This window comes from Podarcis pityusensis, assembly GCF_964106645.2.
Source record: "Podarcis pityusensis genome assembly, chromosome: 8".
NCBI lineage: Eukaryota > Metazoa > Chordata > Lepidosauria > Squamata > Lacertidae > Podarcis > Podarcis pityusensis.
This window is the reverse complement of record NC_138033.1, coordinates 16,953,821-16,970,312: the sequence shown is the minus strand read 5'-3', so window position 1 is coordinate 16,970,312 and position 16,492 is coordinate 16,953,821. Positions and strand designations below refer to the sequence as shown.

At 44.9% G+C, this 16,492-nt stretch overlaps 2 long non-coding RNA genes across 2 annotated transcripts in view; one reads left to right on the top strand and one right to left on the bottom strand.

The window, feature by feature from the left end:
* The window catches only part of LOC308484587, a 241,250-nt gene that overhangs the window by 221,579 nt on the left and 3,179 nt on the right, over nucleotides 1–16,492 (top strand). The window lies entirely within an intron of this gene.
* LOC308482884 lies at nucleotides 12,610–16,374 on the bottom strand. Its single transcript, XR_013989481.1, has 2 exons — nucleotides 15,506–16,374; nucleotides 12,610–13,392 (listed from the first exon to the last, which is right to left on the bottom strand). It is a non-coding gene; the product is annotated as an uncharacterized lncRNA (long non-coding RNA).

Here is a 16,492-nt window from a genome sequence, read left to right as displayed (position 1 = left end):
GGTGTCAAGTTTTTTACCAAGACCTTGGTTTTTTGTTTGTTTAACCTAAATCCCGCCACCCGACCAAACTCAGAAATTAGTTCTAAAGCTCTTTTTGTGCTAGATTCTGGCTCCTGTAATGTCAAAACCAAATCGTCTGCAAAAGCCTTCAGTTTATATTGTTTTCCTCCGACCTGTATTCCTTGCACCTGCTGATCCTTCCTAATCAAGTTAAGCAACACCTCCAGGACAGAAATAAATAGCAAGGGTGATAAGGGGCACCCCTGTCGTGTTCCTTTTTCAATTTTAAACTCCTCTGTCACCACATTATTTACTATCAATTTAGCTTTTTGCTCTGAATAGATTGCTTCAATACCATTCTGGAACGCCCTTCCCACTCCCATCCCTTCCAAATTTTTCTTCATAAACTTCCAAGATATATTATCAAAGGCCTTCTCCGCATCTATAAAAATCAAAGCTGCTTTTGTATTCAAATTTGTCTGCAGTAACTCCAAAACATCAACAATATTCCTGGTGTTGTCAGACAAATGCCTGCCAGGGAGAAAGCCTGCTTGGTCTTTATGAATTACTTCTTTTAAAACTTTTTTCAGTCTATTTGCCAAGATATCAGCAAAAATTTTGTAATCCACGTTTAGGAGTGAGATGGGACGGTAATTCTTAAGTTGAGTCTTTTCAGATTCCAATTTTGGTATCAAGGTGATGAATGCCTCTTTCCACGATTCTGGTGCCCCCTTCCCTTCCATAATTTGGTTACATACCAAAGGTCGCGAATATAAGCCGCATTTTAACTTTCCACAGTTGGAATGTGGGGGAAAAGTGAGTCTTATATTCAGGTCAATATGGTATTTGCCAAGTGCCCCATTTTCAGTGGGATGGACCTCCTTTCCTTGAGGGTACCCTGCCTTTGTCCCTCAGCTCTTTGGTTTTGTGTCATGGTGTGGAGAAGGGAGGGATGGGCGGCAGTGAGGGGTAGTGGGCGATGTGGTGCTCTGGTGTGAATCAGCTGGGTCATGCCACAACAATGGAATGTTTTTCGGTCTTGCGAGGTCAAAGAATGTGTGTTTTGTTTCTGTGCTCTCGCACATTCATAAAGCTTGGAACAAAAAATGGAGCGTTCTAATTTTTGTGGGTAAAATGTCGGACGGTATGAAAACATTCTAAAAACCACAACAGTTAAAAAAAAAAGTTCTAAAAGCAGTGAAAAATATTATCTCATCCAGTGATCTCATGGTTGTCAAGTACATTGTCTTTCAGCCACCAAATGCCTGGGTCAAATTCCTCCTGAAAAGTCAACAATGACTTTAAAAAGGTGGTGTACACTGAGCCACTCTTTATGCTGTAAGAAAGCTGAGCACAACTGTTTTGTAAATTGCCCTTCCCCATGGATTTCTTACGAATGGGTTCACCATCTGAATTGCAGTTGGTTAATTACACAGACAGGTAAGCTTGCATAACATGTTGTGTGAATTAAACAGTTTTTCTGAAGGGTGAAAAAAGAGTTCCTTTGTCTTTAAGATGCAAGTGTGGTATCAAACATCTTAGAACAACATGTCCATCTGGTCTCAGATGAAAAACACACACACACACACACACACACACACACACACACACACACACACTGTGTTGCATCAGGAACCATCTTAGAAGAGATATGAGAAGGAACTCTTCTAAAATGGCACCTACTGTTTACATTTTTGTAAGTGTGTGTGTACACACACACACACACACACACACACACACACACAGTTGGGAGCACCGGCTGAGTTGATCAATCTGCCTGACTGATTAAATACTGTTGTCCTTATTTGAATCTACAGAATGAAGAATGTAAGCTGATAGTTCTAGGAATGTGAAATGTGTTCCTGGAATGCGAAATGGGCAAACACATGTAAACTAGTTATGAGTAGGCGAGCTCCAAAGTGAAATTACAGGAACTGAGACAAAGACATCTGCCTGTAGTTTGCAAGTCCTTTGTATAAGGAACCAAAAATAGAGTGTGGTATGCTGTTAGGCAGACAAATCCTCACTGCGGTCAGGAACAGGGCCTTTCAGATTTATTCATTTTATTTTAATAGTATTCATCCCATAAAGCATGTAGCCATGGGACTGCTGGGCTGGGGGGCAGTAAGTGGAGCCACAGCCAATCACAGACAGAACTGCCCCCTGACGGGCTGTAAGTAAGAAGGCAGGCAGGTGGGGGCTGCCTGAGGTTTGGTGGGCCACTGCCCCATTTGCCCTCATGGACCAGTCTCCACTGAAAACACCTCCATCACATAATGTTGTTGGCATCCGTCTGTCTCAAGAGAATGAGGTGAAGTCAAACAGCTGTGTTAGCAGCACCAAAGTCACCTTCCTGGGGTGCAAGCCTGGGCAGTGTGTAAGGTGGTCCTGGGCTGTTCAGATGACAAGACTCTTAGCCTCACTGATGTGGTCCAAAGGAAAACAGAGCAATACATTTGGCACCAGCTTGGCTGCAGGAGTTGCTGGAAGGAGGTGTACAAGGCGCCACCCAACCATCTTGGGGACTGCACTCCAGATTTGTGAAGGGGTTACTCCTTAGCCTTTCCTTCTCCCGAAGATACCCTGCAAGCCAGCTGAGGCTCAGGATCAGAGTTTTCCTTCTAGATGGGCTACCTTACAGGTTGACCAGCACCACCTGCCCCTCACTTGCCTCTACAGCACATGTGGATACCATGTGTTGGACCCACTACAGTGGTACCTTGGTTCTCAAACACCTCGGTACTCAAACAACTTGGAATGCAAACTCCGCAAACCCGGAAGTAAGTGTTCCGGTTTGTGAACTTTTTTTGGAAGCCGAACATGCTCCGTTTTGAGTGTTACACTGAGGTCCATCTGTTTTTGCTATTTAATTTTGCATTTTTGTTTTTGCGGCTCTTTTTGTTTTGTTTTTGTGACTGTTTAGAACCCAGTTCGGCTACTGAATGATTGATTGTGTGACTGTAGTACATTGTTTATTGCTTTCATTTTATGGATCAATGGTCTTGTTAGATTGTAAAATTCATATTAAATTGCTCTTTTAGGGGTTGTTTTTAAAAGCCTGGAATGGATTAATCCATTTTGCATTACTTTCTATGGGAAAGCGTGCCTTATATTTGGAACGCTTTGGTTTTGGAACAGACTTCGGGAAAGGATTAAGTTTGAGAACCCCAAGGTACCACTGTATTGGTCTGAGACCCATCAGCTACCCTCACCTGGTTTAGCCAGCCAATTGAAACCACTCTCAGGGTGTGGCCATTAGATAGATAGCTTCTAGGAGCCACAGATGAGAGCTGAGTGCAAGGCAGGGAAACCAGCTCCTGGGAGCCGAGCCCATTTGGCTCCCTCAATATTTTTGGGAGAGTCTGGGGCCTTCATGTCCAAAAAGCATGGAGGTGAAGTGTGGAGCTGAGAGTGGCACAGCTCCAGTGGCCGACTCCTTCTCCTCCACCTCCTGCCATGGAGTGGAAGGAGGGTTGAAGCAGCTTCCTGCTGGTGGCTGTTCCAGGAGGAGGTGGAGTCCAAGCCACCGGCCATTGAAGCCAAAGTTTGCTCTACTCTATTCTTTCACCTTCATCCTACCACAGCAACGACAAACCTTGGTGTTAGGGGTTTCATGGAGCATGTCACCTTGTACCTGCCACAAGTTTGGACATGTCGTGAGAGAGATGTCTTTGCCTTGACCTCTCTATGGGCTTTTATTATCATAGGCCCTGGTCTTGCACTCTAGGGAAGTTGCTCACTTGCTCTTAAGGACAAACACACACACACACACACACACACACACACACACAAAACAACAACAAAAAACAAACTACCAGTATTTGCAGCCTGGATACACTTGCCCAATTCAAACTGAGTCCAATTAGAATTTATATAGCCCCATGGTTCTCAACTTTTCAAACCAATCTGTTAAAAACCATTCCAATAAAAGGCAGTTGTCCTAGTCTCGTGGGACAGAGCATTCCACCAGGTTGGAGCTGTCACTGAAAAAGCCCTGGCCCTAGTGGAAGATAGTTCTATAGCTTTCTAAGTTCCTTTTCTTCTTAGGCTGCGGTCAGAAAAGAGAAAATGCCCATAACAATTCAACTATTCAACACCCCTCCCCCACTGCCCTCAAGTCCTTTATGGAGAGAAATTGCTGATGTCCTTTTGGCAGGGAATACTCTTGAAGCGATGCAGGCTGGTTTCACCAGTCAGTTTCCAATAACACATCCTTTGAAGAGAAAGGCCTGCAGAGGGTTGGGGTCTGAAGACACAATCGGTTAAAAGAAAAAAGGAGTAAGATAATAAATAGCCAAGGAAGGGGAGAATATCCTTCAAATTTCTTCTTAGGAAGCCGTAAACAATACAAAATTTTAGAGTTAAGGGTTTTATTCATTTAATTATTATTATCACCTTTCCATATAATTACTACTGTTATTTTCTGCTCCGTCTGTTTACTTTCCTTCACTTAGTTTTTGGGTGTTGTGGGAGAAAAGAAGGAAAAAAACCTACATTTTTATACAATGCACACAAAGGGGTATTTCTCACTGCAATTCCCTCAATGGTTCCCAATTTTACATTAAGAAATTTGAATAAAGTTTTATGTGCAAGGCATAGCCTTGTCACTTCTTGTTTTAAACCTCCTTTTTCTTTTCTTTTTAAGCTAACATAGCCTCTAGACATGTACAGAGTTCATGATTCAGCAAATCTATTATATCATTTAAAGTGTTGCATCTCCTGACTAAATTACCATTTGAATAAAGCCATGACTGACTTTTCTTACCAGGGACTCATGGAAGGGAAGGGGTAGATTTAAAAAATCTGTAAACAAAGAGCAGAAAAAGGATTGATAGAGGGAGATTTTTTTTAGTCCCTGGGGTTGGAGAGTCCTCCCTACCTTCTTCCCTGTGCACGGTACCTTATACTCACTTCTGCAAGTGCTGCTCCTGGCGATCCCGGGATCTTTTACTAAATTCTTTATGGCTGGCGTGATCAAGCGTTGCTTCCTCTGGTTAGCCCCGCTGGAACGCCAGTTATTTCCAGACCCTGGGATCGCTGGTGGACTGGTGGCTCCTCCTGGCAAATGGCCTGGTGCGCACTGGATCACCAGTCCTTCCTCACCCCCAGAATCTGGACAGCCAAAGCTCCTGCCTGGCTCACCATATTGATGTAAACAAAATCTGCTCCTTTTCCCTTATGGGCTATCCAAGGGTTCGTATAGAGTCCTTAAGCGAGTTCCCTATTGGTAGGAGAAAATAACAGAGGCCAACCAGAAAATACTGAGAAGCAAAGCAGCTACTAAACTTGATCTTTATAAAACTGTTGCAACAGGCAGTGGCGTAGCGTGGGTTGTTAGCACCCGGGGCACTGCGAGTGCGAGCGCGCCCCCCCAGATGTTGCGCCCGGTGCGGCCGGCCCCCCCTGCACCCCCCACGCTACTGACACTGGCAACAGGGTCCTCACTCACCACAAGCAGAAGGGAGGAGGAACCCAGAACAATGGTGTGCAAGCCCTTATATAGACTTTTGAAATTGCCCACCCTGTATCTTAAGATCACCCCCAAAAACATCATACACACATCACAGAAGGAGGCGGTCTACAACAGAAATCCTGTCTGCCAGGATACCTGACAATGGCCAGTGATTGCTTACTTGGGGAGCCTGGCCATTATTTTGTGATAGTAAATACTTTAATTCCTGAATGCAGGTCACAGGCTCACCCTATTCATACAGAAAGATGCCCTAAAGACAGGTAAGCAAAAGACAATGGAGAGTCTTTCCCATTTCCTTCCTCCTTGCAGAGAAACATTTGAGGTCAATTTGGGAGAGTCAAAATGGTTTCAGGATTGTTCTCCTGTACTATTTCAGACACGTGGTTTACATACTCATGTATATGTTTGCCTTGTAAATTTATGAACATTTTTTATCTATAATTTCTTGTAACAATGATGATATATAAAATAAGGAACCCCAGCCCAATCCCGAGAGCGAGGTGAGAGAAGAGGCGTGCCATTCGGGAGTTTCTCTCGGCGGATGCGGCATTTCCAGCGAAGTTGGCTTCTCTTGTCTGCAGAGAAAGAGAGAGAAGCGAGTGAGAAACCACACCGCCAGGGAACACCTCCAGCATGCAGAAGTGGCAAGCTGAGAAACAGCTGCCTGGTGTTGGCCAACGAAGAATCTTGTTGCTTGAGGCTATCAGTCACTTACCAGTAACCTTGTGGTTTTAGTCTGGAACCTAGCAGAGCAAGACTGTAAGCCAGGCATAGGCAAACTCGGCCCTCCAGATGTTTTGGGACTACAAATCCCATCACCCCTAGCTAACAGGACCAGTGGTCAGGGATGATGGGAATTGTAGTCTCAAAACATCTGGAGGGCCGGGTTCATATCGTATGTTTAAAACACCCACCCCACAAAAATCCTGGGAGCTGTAGTTTGTTAAGAGTGGCTGGGAACTGTAGCCCTGTTGGAGGGGAAAGTTACTGTTCCCAGGATTCTTCAGGGAGAAATGTGCTTTAAATGGACTTTTTGAAATGTGTGGTGCATATGTAGCCACAAGTTCTATGGCAAGCCGCACTGCATAAGAGCACGGCAACCCTGATCAGGCCAGTAGCCTGTCTAGCCAAGCATCATGTTCTCACATTATGCAATGTTTTAAAGGGAGAAAGAGAAGAGGAGGAGAGAGGAGGGAGGAGGGAGGAGGGAGGAGGAGCAGCAGCAGCAGCAGCAGCAGCAGCAGGGAACTAGAAGGGTAGAAAGAGAGAATAAGAAAGAAAGTGAATGTGGGTTAGAGAAAGGTAAATGAAATATATCCTAGAGAAAGATCAGATGAAAGTAGCCTATTCTTTGGTGGTGGAGAGGAGATTATGAGCCTCTGCTACCCACTCCTTGGCGTTGGGGTATCCCGATAAAGAGATCCACAAGGAGGCGCTTCTGTCCATACAGCCAGGCTAAGAGCCACAGCACTCCCCAATGCCGCAAGTCTGTGCAGGTTGCATTTATTTAATGTATGTCATGGGTCGACCCCAAATCAGGCTTGATCCCCGGAATCCCTCCAGCAAGCTGACTGGAGGAGATGGGGCTGCTCAATGTCAAGCCAAAACTCAGTTACTCCTGTAATCAACAAAGATGTGGACTAATTGAACCTCACTGAATGTTTCCTGTGGTTCTTGTTTTACTGATATGGTGGGGTTCACGGTCCCTGGGCACACAGTTATGGAGAACTCGCTTATGATGAGCATTTGCACAACTCCTTGCTCGGGGGCGATGTACAAAGAAGGGAAATGCACCCATTGACATGAGCCGTATCCTGGATCACATCCACATTTAAGCTGGGTCACACCAGTGGCTTTCTACCATACTCTCTCTCTCTCTCTCGTAATTTCATGCACATTGTTTTAAAAGGAGGAAGCGAGGAGGAGGTGCAGGGGAGAGGAGGAGGAGGAGAGAATAGGGAAGAAAGAGAAAGGAAAATCAAACATGCCCCAAGAGAAAGATCAGATGGGTAGCTCAGTCTGATAGAGCATAGTGCTGATAACGCCAAGGTTGCAGGTTCGACCCTCCAATGGGAGAGCTGCATATTTCTGTATTGCAGGGGGTTGGACTAGATGATCCTCAGGGGCCTCCTGACTCTACAATTATACGATTCTGTGAATGCATGCAGTAAAAGAGGAAGGAAGGAAGATAAAGGTGGATCCCAGTTCTCGAAACACAGAGCACTGAGCCTGGATCCAGCATTAGCTGTGCCATAATCAGGTTGGTATTGGGGTGGCATAGAGAGCTCTTTGCCCTGCAGCTGATCATCTGCAGCATCATGCCCAGTGAAGAATTGGCCCTTGATCTAAGGAGATGAGGAACAATCTCCTAGCTACAGATGGGTAGCCGTGTTGGTCTGCCATAGTCGAAATAAAAAAATTCCTTCCTGTAGCACCTTAAAGACCAACTAAGTTAGTTCTTGGTATAAGCTTTCGTGTGCATGCACACTTCTTCAGATACACTGAAACAGAAGTTGCCAGATCCTTCTATATATTGAGAAGGTGGGGAGGGGTATTACTTAGAAGGGTGGTGGGAATCGGAGATTGGCAGATAGCTGAGATGAGCCTGTTGACGACTCTTAACGACTGTAATAGGTCTTACAGGAAAAGGCAAGGGGTGAGAAGGTGAGAAATGGCTTAGTCATGTATAATGAGATAAGAATCCGATGTCTCTGAGACATCGGATTCTTATCTCATTATACATGACTAAGCCATTTCTCACCTTCTCACCCCTTGCCTTTTCCTGTAAGACCTATTACAGTCGTTAAGAGTCGTCAACAGGCTCATCTCAGCTATCTGCCAATCTCCGATTCCCACCACCCTTCTAAGTAATACCCCTCCCCACCTTCTCAATATATAGAAGGATCTGGCAACTTCTGTTTCAGTGTATCTGAAGAAGTGTGCATGCACACGAAAGCTTATACCAAGAACTAACTTAGTTGGTCTTTAAGGTGCTACAGGAAGGAATTTTTTTAATCTCCTAGCTGTGTGACAAGATGTTCCAGGTGACCATCTCACCAAGTTGTAAACAGCTCCATGGTAAGTCAGCCCTTGCCAAAGAGTCGGTTTTCCATCTACAATCTTTGTTGCATTAAAATAAAAAAGTTTGATACCACATCACACCCTTAACCATGCCTGGATTCTGAAGCTAAGTGGTGGCATGATATTCATTTTGTTATTATTTATTAAATGCACATACTGCCCTTTATCTGAGGATCACATGGTGGGTACCTACCTATCAAGGTCAAGTCAATGAAAGGGGGCTCTGGTCCACCAAAACGGATGCTGCAACAATTTGTTCCCTTTAAGGTGCTATGAGACTCTCCCTTGCTCACACCGCAACAGACTAGAAGATAAACGCGTTTGCAAAGCAACTTCCCATAATACGATGCAATCCTTTCTTAGATGTTGCTTTTATGAGTGTATGCATTTTACTCACGTTTTGCCCTAGTGTTTGCGTTTTGGTACACACATACTCGGCTGGAGAACTGTGTTGCAAAATTCAGAGAAGTTTACATTTTGGGAGGAGGACTGTTTTTCGGTTTGTGTATCATTTCGGAAAGAGCAAATTAGGTAGGTTTGCCTTTCAATTCAAACTGCATCAAGTTTCTCTCCTCACTCCCCTCCCACTCCCATCGTGCCAATGCTTGAACTGCAAAGGGAAATATCTTTCAATGAAATCCAGAAGTCCCACTCCCAAGTACAGCCAAATTATAGCTTGCGATGTCACCTTCCAAAAACAGCACTTAAGCCAATGCTAGTCCTACTCAGAGCAGACCCACTGAAATCAATGCCCATTACAAACTTGGACCCATTACTTGCAATGGGTCTTCTCTGAGTAGAACTCAGTTAGGTGCAACCCCTTGTTACTAAGGGGGGGGGGCATGCCTTTTTTGCCTCCTTTGTTTTCTAGCAGAGCCCCACCCCCATTTCTTTGTCTCTCCCTTTCACACACACTTACCTGTATAGAGTAGACCAAGGCGGCAATACCAAGGGGTAAGCAGCAGCAGAGCATGGTGAAGATGGAGTAGATCAAGTAATCGGGTTCATTGGTGGGCTGTACAGGTGTGACGTAGACCGCCTGTGGAGGTTGAAGGACTGGGCCTAGGTGAGATCCCGCACCGGGTGGGCCATAGTAAGGCATTGCCCCATAGCCTGCTTGAGGTGCTGGCATAGCCCCATAGCGTGCTTGGGGTGCTGGCATAGCCCCATAGCCTGCTTGGGGTGCTGGCATTGCCCCATAGCCTGCTTGAGGTGCTGGCATTGCCCCATAGCCTGCTTTGGGTGCTGGCATAGCCCCATAGCCTGCTTGGGGTGCTGGCCCAGGAGGCTGTTTCAGTGGGTCAGGCTCTGCATAGGGATCTATTTCAGAGTAGGCAGGGGGGTTCTGAGCGGCAAGTGCCTTCTCACCCAGCTGTTCATAGTTTGGGTTGCTCATTGTGGTGCTTTCTTCTTCTTCCTTCGTCTTCTCAGTTCTGCAACCTCTGCTCAGTTCTTGGCGTTCCTCCATTGTGGCTGCCCTGGTTAGCTGCTGGGTGTCCTGCTCTCTCTCCCCCCCTCTGTTCTCCTACCCTCTGCCTTTAGCGCCCTCTTCCTGTGGTCTGGGTCTTCTTTAAGGTGTGTGTGTTGCCTCTGCAATGCAAGCCAAGCTCTGGGTCCTTCCTTTGGAGACTCCTAGATACGCAGCTTCTTAGAGAGGACAGATTTGCTGTGTCTAGCTTTCCAGAAGAAGAGCGTGTGGAATGAGGGGCAAGCAATGAGCAAGAGACAGTTTTGTCCTGGGTATTGCAACACAGGTCCAGGAAGTGGAGGATATTTCCTAGCCATGTAGTGCTGTAGTTCTTTTCCGTCATCCTTGCTGTGGAAATGGACACACACGGCAGAGAGATTTTGCAATTCTCAAGTATATGAGATGTCATCGGGTCTGCGCAGGTTCATAAATTTGGGGAGGCTAGTAGTTTCTCCCAGGCCAGATATACAGCTCCCACGTAGGAGAATCTGAGATGTGCCCTAATAAGGCATCCCTCTCTCTTTCATTATAAACTTTTAGGAAGAATTCAAAAACATTGCTGCTCCCTTAGGCATTTGTTGGCTGAAAGATCTGTTCTTGGCAACCCTGAAATTATTTGCTGTGGGAGTAGAGGCCTTTTTAAAAGATGTTTTTAACTCTTAAACTGGAGGGTTGTTTTAAACTGTTTTTGTAAGATTAAATTGCTTCATTATTGATGTGGTTGCTACTCCTTAGGCGGAAGGGCAGGATGTAAGTTTAATGAAATGAATGACTGAATGAATGTAGTCTAGTCTATGTTGAATCCTAAATTTGGGTAGAAATCCAAAGATACTGATCCTTTCATGCTAGAGAAGACAGCTGCTGAATGCCATGGGATGGAAAACATACAAATCCCATATATTATCTATTATCTATCTATCTATCTATCTATCTATCTATCTATCATCTATCTATCTATCTATCTATCTATCTATCTATCTATCTATCATCATCATCTATCTATCTATCTATCTATCATCTATCTATCTATCTATCTATCTATCTATCTATCTATCTATCTATCATCATCTATCTATCTATCTATCTATCTATCTATCTATCTATCTATCTATCTATCTCTATCATCTATCTATCTATCATCTATCTATCTATCTATCTATCTATCTATCTATCTATCTATCTATCTATCTATCTATCTATCATCTATCTATCATCATCTATCTATCTATCTATCTATCTATCTATCTATCTATCTATCATCTATCTATCTATCTATCTCTATCATCTATCTATCTATCTATCTATCTATCTGTCTGTCTGTCTGTCTGTCTGTCTGTCTGTCTGTCTGTCTGTCTGTCTGTCTATCTATCTATCTATCTATCTATCTATCTATCTATCTATCTATCTCTATCATCTATCTATCTATCTATCTATCTATCTATCTATCTATCTATCTATCTATCTATCTATCTATCTATCTATCTATCTCTATCATCTATCTATCTTTGCAGGTAGCTATGTATGTATGTATGTACGTATGCATGTATCTATCTAGGCACTGGCTGTATTTGAACACCACAGCAATATGCACATAAGGGTTTTCTACAAATGCTCTTATGACGCTGCTGTATTTCTCCTTTTGTGCAAACGGCAGCAAGACACAGTGATTTCTTGGGGGGGGGGCGCGACTCCTTCTCCACTTCCTGCCATGGAGTGGAAAGAGGGTCGAAGCAGCTTCCTGCTGGTGGCTGCTCTAGGAGAAGGTGGAGTCTGAACCCCAGCCATTGAAGCCACCTGGCCGCCATGTTTGGCTGGATGTTCCCCTGGCTCCTCCAGATGTCATGAAGTCACATGTGTGGCGTCATGCGTGGCATTGCCCCCCCTTCCATCGCCCTCCCAAGCTGGTGCAGGGTGGGGACCAAAGGTGGGCAAACTACCCCAGAAGGAGCACGGCATGTCCCCCGCCAGAGGAACTGCCCCCTACCCTAACACTGCATAAAACCCCAATCATATAATATGTATATTACATCACATCATTTTTATTTTTATCACTCCGAGAGGCTTCCAAAGCATCATACATGCGCATTATTTGCCTTTAAAACACCAGACTGGATGAATACAAGAGGTGGCATTTAATTCACGTTCAAGACACATCTTCCTCTTTCATGTTAAGGGAGGGGGAGTGAAGCAGTTCAGGACTGGGGGCCAAATGTGCTGCTGTAAGCCTCCGCCACACCTTCACTGCCCCTCTTCCGCAGAGCTTGGGCTGAAATTTGTGCGATGAGAATACGGGTATTCGAAGCACCGAATGCAACTTAATATTTCCTATTTGGATCTGTATCGTTTGTGTACCAGAAAGGAATCACCCATGATGTCCATCACTTGCTATGTGTAGAGCATATGGAAACTTTGATTACTTTCCCTCGGTAGAATAGAGTTTTGGGTCGTCCCCCCTTTATTTCCCCTTCTACACGTGTTCTGTTTCTCTTTCTCTTTCTCTCTCTTTTATTTATGTCTCACAATGTTTAGTGCACATAAAATTATGTACTTTTTGAACTTTCAATAAAGATGTCAAGAAAAGAAGAAGTGTAGACCATTTGAATATTTTAATTACTTTGCTTTGGTAGAATTGGGTTCACATTTTTCTGCCTTGACTTGTTTAACCATTACACCTATGTTATAAACAGTTTGAGTCATTACCTTCAACACATTCACATACCCATGGCTTATTCTGGCTCCCGGCTTTATTTTATGTCTGCAGTTGTTCATCTCTGATCAATAATGATAAGTGGAGTTGGCATCCTGTCATCAGATCCTGTTTGATAACATTGCATTTTTCAGAATCTCTTATAACCCCCCCACACCCCCTTTTCAAAAATTATATATATACCTAGGAATAGATTTCCAATGTGTATTGGAATATATGACAGGATGTATTACAGAATATATTACAAATTTGCTCCTAGGTATTGCTCCTAGGCATTGCCTCTAAAGTGACAACATCAAGTGCTCTGAAAGTTCATGCACCCCATTGCTCGTCATTGCGTAAATTCAATAGAAATCATGTGATGTGCATGCATGTGTATACCAGCCCTTTAGTTATGGAATGAATCAAAATGCACAGCATCCAACCAGGCCTTCTCTGCTTATTGCAGTGGTGGGGAGGTTTTTCAGGGGGTGGAGGCTGTGCGGCAAATCCTTAGTTAGGCGGATGCTGATTTTTTGCATTTGTATACACAATTGCCATTATTATGACATACACAACAATTAAGACGCATCCCACCCCGAGGGCTGTGTTGGCCAAAATGCGCGCCATCTTGGAGTTTCTCTTGGCAGCTATGACATCTCCATTAAGGTTGGCTTCTCGGGTCTGTGGAGAAAGAGAGAGAGAGAGAGAGAGAGAGAGAGAGAGAGAGAGAATTGACGGCAGATGTAAAGGAGAAGTACAGCTGTGCGTCATCGGCCTATTGCTGACAACTGTGCTCCAGAACTCCAGATAACCCCACTCAGTGGTTTCATGTAGATGTTAAACAGCAGGGGGGATAAAATCATACCCCAGGGGAATCCCACATTTCTGAGAAAGCTCATGACTGTGGTTGGGTGAAGGAGGACTAACAGGAAGCAGGAAAGATAAACGAAAGAAAAAGTGACCTTGCTAGAAGAGGTCATAAAGTGAGGAACAGAGGCGACACAGTGTGGTGGGGAAAATAACTACAGGGGAATTTGTGTTTTTAATTCAGCCTTTAATATATCCTATACTCAAGAGTATGAAGGAAGATGAAAAGAAATGAAAAGAACCACAGAAACACGGGGAAGGGAGTCAAAGTTTGAAATGCTAAAATTATGATGGAATAATTGTTGTAATATATCTAAATGAAAATTATAAAAAAAATTAAAAGATAAATAAATAAAGGATTCAGAGTTTTGTCTTCCCCAATGGCCAGAGGCTGTGGCAATGTCATCTTTGGACTTGGAAGACCCAATGCAAGCAGAGACTCCTTTGCTCCACCGTAACACAGAGGGCTGGGCCCATTTAAGCAAAACAACAACTCACACTGCTGGTAGAGGCAGCTGTGCTGATACTATATAGGGCGGAGGCTGCCTTTATTTCCTGCTGAAGCGTAGGAGATTCAGAGTTGCAGATCTTAGCTTGAGCCCCTCCAGCCAGCTGGAACCCTCCTGAACACAGACTTGATTCAGTCCCCTCTCTGAACCTCACCCTGCCTGAGTTTTGCCTTGACTGAGCAAAAGCAACATCTGAGCGATCCCCTTATCCTGTTCTCTTTGAAACCACCACCCACTTTGTGCTTTGACATTTCTCCTGTAGCACAACACCGTGGCTTAAATGATGGGTGTTGTAGGTCTCAAATATAGAAGAAGGTCTCAAATATAGAAGAAATGTTGATAATTGCACACATGCATAAGTATATACACCACAATAGTACAGGAGAGCAATCCAAAAGCCAGTTTGGGTCTCCTAAAGACTCTAAATATTTCCTCTGCCTCCTTAATCCTTCTTGCCTGAGGCCACGTAGGCAGGTAGCAATGAGGGGAAGTTCCTGAAGGGATTCCTCTCCTATACCTATTGAACCTCCTTTTTATTAAATGTCACTGTTTGCCCAGATGAGGGATGACTGACAGGCATCCTGATTGTCTTATCCAGGGGTCTGCAAGGTTTACCTTGCCTGGGTCGGTTCACTCCAGCAGAGATCCCTCTGTGGGCCAGATCGTGCAGACGCAATTTCTGGCGCTGCGAAAGCGAGTCCCTGTGCCAGTTTAGCACAACACACGGGGACTCGCCGAGCAGGTGGCTCGGTTTGGGGGTGGCTCGTGGGCTGGTTAAACGATCCACGTGGGCCACTTGTGGCCCGTGGGCCTTAGGTTGCTGACCCCTGGTCCTATCAAATGCCTTTTCTGCAAACTGTGTCTGGAACTATGTAAATCTTGCCAAATCCTCAGGAATATGAAACCTTGGTCTACCTGAGCCACAGTTACCCCACATTATGTGTGATGTAATTTCTGACTGTTTGTAGAGGGGATGTCCTTCTTCTCCATGCCAAAATGAAAACCCTTAAAAGAGATGTTTTTTCTTGGTTCTGGGTCTCTCTACACTCCTTGCTAGGTGGGGAAGGAACTCTGTTGCAACAGAAAAATAAAGATCTGCCTTGCTTTCACTGCTTCCTGCCTCCATCCATTTATCTCTGACTGATCATAGACTAAGGGGACTCGGTCCCTTAAGAAGTTGGGCAGCAAAAGTCAACCACCCCTATTTTTCTCTATCAGTTGGGGTGAGGAAAGAGTCCCCAAAGCCTGAATCCAAAATCCCTAGGCTCCCCTGCTTCCTGAATTTCAGCCACACCACAAGCCGCCTTCTACAGTCTGTTGCTAAAAGGAAATCAGAAAAGGTCATGGGGCCTTTTGGACCCCCTGTTATTATAGCACTACATCTCCCCCAGCCCAAAGAAAAAGAGGGAGGAGCTCACCTGCATAGAGTAAATTAAGGCAGCAATGCCCAGGGGGAGGCAGCAGCAAAGCATGGTACAGATAGAGTACACCAGGTAATCAGGTTCATTGGCAGGTGGACCACGAATGATGACGGTGGCCTGCGGAGGTTGAAGGATCGGAACCTGGTAGGATCCTGCACCAGCTGCACCATAATGTTGGTACTGGGATGGCACAGCGTTAGAGGGCCAGCCCATGTGGCGGGGTTCTGGTCCAATAAGAGGTTTCGTTGGCTCAGGGTCTTCATGGGAGTCTTTGTCAGCGTAAGGAGGTGGATCCTGAGTGGTGGTGGAATCGTCTTTCAGCCTCTCGTAGTTGCTCATGGCGAACGGCCTGCTCTCCTTTTCCTCCCCTTTGCTCCCCGAAGCTGGCAGTCTGTGATTAGCTGCTGGGTGCTCTGCTCTTCCTCTCCTCAGCTGCACCTCTAACTCTTCTCCCCGCCTCCTGCTGCCTCCCTCCCTCCCTCTTTCTCTTTTGGTGACCTTTGGTCCTCTTTTGCCTAGGCGTTGGCTTTACATTGCTGGCTGTTCTGCTCAGGTGGCTGCTAGTCCGTGCTCTGTCTCTGGAATAGGACAGCAGCTCCACTGAGTCTTTCAACCCAGAAGTACGAGTGGCTGGGAACGAGGAAACTGGTAATGACTCCTCCCCTAAAACTGCATACACCCCAATCATAAAATATGTACAATCGTACCTTGGTTTTCGAACAGCTTAATTCCTGAACATTTTGGCTCCTGAATGTCGCAAACCTGGAAGTGACTGTTCTGGTTTGTGAACTGTTTTTGGAAGCCAAACATTCTACGGAGCTTCTGCAGCTTCTGACTGGCTGCAGGAGCTTCCTGCAGCCAATCAGAAGCCACAATTTGGTTTTCGAAAGTTTTGGCAGTTGAACGGACGACCGGAATGGATTCCATTTGACTTCCACGCTGCAACTGTATATTATATCATATCACATATTTATTTATATCACT